The following is a 3,688-nucleotide window of genomic DNA, read 5'->3' on the forward strand; positions in this document are numbered from 1 at the left end:
TCGTCCAACCAGTCGGCATTTTTGGGTGACAAATTTCTAATTCCAACACTTTTGCATTTCATTTTTAGTCTTTTAGGATTTTAGTTGCATTTTCTTATTTTTGTATATATATACTTAATAAGCTTAGTCAAAATAATAAAAATTTTCAAGAAATTTATCTATAGGCCATTGACATCCCAATTGATTTGAGTAAAAAAATTTTTTTTCATTGGAACTTGCTTGAATTATATATTGTGGATCGTGTTTTTGAGCTAAGAACACAAGCATGTGAGATTTGAGCCTAATTCTGTGGTTACATCTTATAACCACTATTTTTCTTCTTGTGTGATTATTCTCTTTCTATGATTGTAATCTTTGATTTGTTTGATTCTTTATGTCAATTATTTTGTGTAGACATGCATTTATATGATTGAGGCCATTATTTCATTTAGCTCACTTACCCAAATAGCCTTACCTCTTATCTTCCATTGTTAGCCAACTTTGAGCCTACGATTAACCCACTTGTTCTTAATTTTAGCACATTACAAGCCTTAAAGCGAAAAAATAATAAATGTCCTTTATTTAGATCTTTGATTAGCTTAGGCTAGTGAGTGTGTATCGTTCAAGTGTGAAAAAATTTGGGACATTGGTTGAGAAAAAGGTGTGTTTTGCATTTTTGTTGAAAATCATGGGAATTGGGTACATACTCATATGTTAATTAAATGTAAAACCATATGCATTGATACTTTTGTATATACTTTATATATATATATATATATATATAAAAATAGAAAAAGAAAGAAAAGAAGAAAAGCAATAAAAAAGGGGACAAAATGCCCCAAAGTGAAGTCTAATAAAAATCAATGCATATGAGTTGTGATCAAAGAAGAATGCATGAGTATGTGAAAAAGTGAAGAATAGGTAGTTAGGTTTGTTTAGAATTGTATAGGTTGTTATATAGGTTAGGTGGGAAGTTTAAGTTAATCAAAGATTCAAATTCTAGTCCACTTAACCATATACAATCCTACCTTGACCCTAGCCCCATTACAACCTATGGAAAAGACCTCAAAATATTTGTATGCATGCATAAAATAATTGTTGATTGTTAGATGAAAAATAAACCTTGAAAAGCTTGATTAGGAGAGAATTGAGTAAATCAACCCCATACACTTAAGTGATTAGAGCGGATATACATCTAGTGAGGGTTCGATTGCTCAATTACATGTTTTCACCTAGAATCATCACTTTTCTTGCAAGTTTGTAAAATTTCAATAACTTAATTCAATTGTGGTTTGGCTTGATTGTTAATACCTTTAGCCTTTATGTGCATATATACTTTCTTGGAAATTGATTTATTTTGACCAAGTAATTGCATCCATTTAGATAGATTACATGTAGGTAGATTGCATTTAGTTAGTTTATATTTTAATAAATGATGATACCCTTTGTCTCTTTCTTGGTTTAGCATGAGGACATGCTATTGTTTAAGTGTGGGGAGATTTGATGCACCACTATTTTGTGGTGTATTTTATGCTGAATTGAGGGGATTTTATCACCTTTTCTCACACTTATTCAATGAAATGGCATGGTTTTGTAATTCTCCCTTAATTTGTACTTAAGTGTGAAAACATGCTTTTTAGGCCCTTAATTGGTTAATTTTAATTCACCTTTGATTCCACTTGATGCCTTGATGTGTTTGTTAGTGAATTCAGGTTGAAAAGGCTAGGAATGGATCAAAAGAGTGAAGAGAAAAGTATGCAAAGTGGAGAGATCATGGAAAATCAAGGATTGGGAGTGCATTCATCGACGCGCACACGTGAAACGATGCGTACGCGTGAATATGGAGTCGCATGGCGACGCGTACGCGTGACATGATGTGTACGCGTGGGAAGTAAAATGCCAATTGACGCATACGCGTGACCCATGCGTACGCGTCGCAGCTCGCATGTGACCTCATTAAAGTGAAAACGCTGGAGGCGATTTCTGAGCTTCCCAAGCCTAAATCCAACTCATTCCAGAGCCTATTACATGAAAAATTCAAGAGGAGTCAAAGGGGGGGGGAGCACATAGGGAGTTTTCATCATGCTTTAGTTAGTTTCTAGAGAGAGAAGCTCTCTCTTCTCTCTAGAATTAGGTTAGATGTAGATTAGGATTTCTTAGATCTAGGTTTAATTCATGCTTTGATTTACTTTTCCTTTACAAATTCTTGTTCCTTTACCTTTGCTTCTTTAGTTTAGTATTTTACTCTTTGTATTTGTTTACTTTGTTGTTGATGCACTCTTGTTTCTTCTATTTTCCTTTAATACAATTTATGTTTCATGTTCCTTTATTGTTGATTTGAGTTGTTGTTGTTAATTTACTTGCAATTGGTAGTTGTAGATTTATATTTCTTGCAATCTTGTTTTACTTTCCTTTTGTGCCTTCCAAGTGTTTGATAAAATGCTTGGAAGGATGTTAGAGTAGATTTTTGTGTTCTTGACTTGGGATGGTAACTTAGGTGAAATTGAGTTGCTAATGTCCAAGTCTTGATAATTGGTGTCCATTGACTCTAGCTTCCACGAAGTTAATTAGTGAGTGGCTAGGACTTATGGATTAGGATTGGTGTAGCTCATTTGACTTTTCTTCACTTGTTAGAGGATGACTTAATGAGATTGATCCTTGCAATTATCATGTTATGGTTAGTAACAAGGATAAAGATCCTTATAAAGATCCTTAACCATCAACTCTTGCCAAGCCCTTTTTACTATTAGAGTTTCATTTACTGCTTTTGCTATTTACATTTCTTGTCCCTTATTCAAAACCCCAAAATATACTTGTTCCATAACCAATAACAAGAACACTTTCCTGCAATTCCTTGAGAGACGACCCGAGGTTTAAATACTTCGGTTTATATTTTTATTGGGGTTTGTACTTGTGACAAACAAATTTTTTATTGAGGAATTGTTTGTTGGTTTAGAACTATACTTGCAACTAGATTTTATTTGCGAAATTCTTTATCGACACACAAATTTCCCTTCATCAGTCTTTCTTATAAACCAATTCTAACAAAATTAAACAATAAGATTTGGAGCAATGCTATCCAATATCGATAATTAATTTTTATTGATGTTAGACTAACTTAGTTGGACTTAGTTAACAAAAATACTTGGATATGTAGCATTCTTTTTTTCGAAAAAAAAGGTAAACATTAACATTAAGGACTAAATGATAAATTCCACAAACGAACGAAAGAAAGAAAGCGATGTTTGAAGACGTGCTAGCAGAAGCTATATTAAGTTATTAAGATTATAGGTTTGAGGAAGAAGCATTTACCGAAGAAACGTTTTCCCTTCTTTGAATCTGTCACTGCTAATGCTCTGAGTTAGGGTTTCTTTTAATTGGAGATCATCTCACCCCAAATCCTCTGTTGACTTATTGAGTCGCCCTAAGCCCAAATCCCTCGCCGATTTTGAAGACAAAACCCTCAGTCCTCAGCAAACGCTAGCAGCAACTTCATCATCTATGGAAGAACTAGCTCATCTTTTTTTTACGTCAACTTTGTTAGAAAATTAAATTTTGATGTAAATTTTTATAGTCATTATTAAAAAATAAGATTTTTGTTAAGTAAATTTCTTTACGGTGAATGACAACATTTTTTAAAATTAAAAATTAAAAATTAAATTTTGTTTTGAATTTTTTATATTTTTAAGTATTTATTCAAATATTACAA

The sequence above is a fragment of the Arachis ipaensis genome, chromosome B01, assembly GCF_000816755.2.
Source record: "Arachis ipaensis cultivar K30076 chromosome B01, Araip1.1, whole genome shotgun sequence".
Classification (NCBI taxonomy): Eukaryota; Viridiplantae; Streptophyta; class Magnoliopsida; order Fabales; family Fabaceae; genus Arachis; species Arachis ipaensis.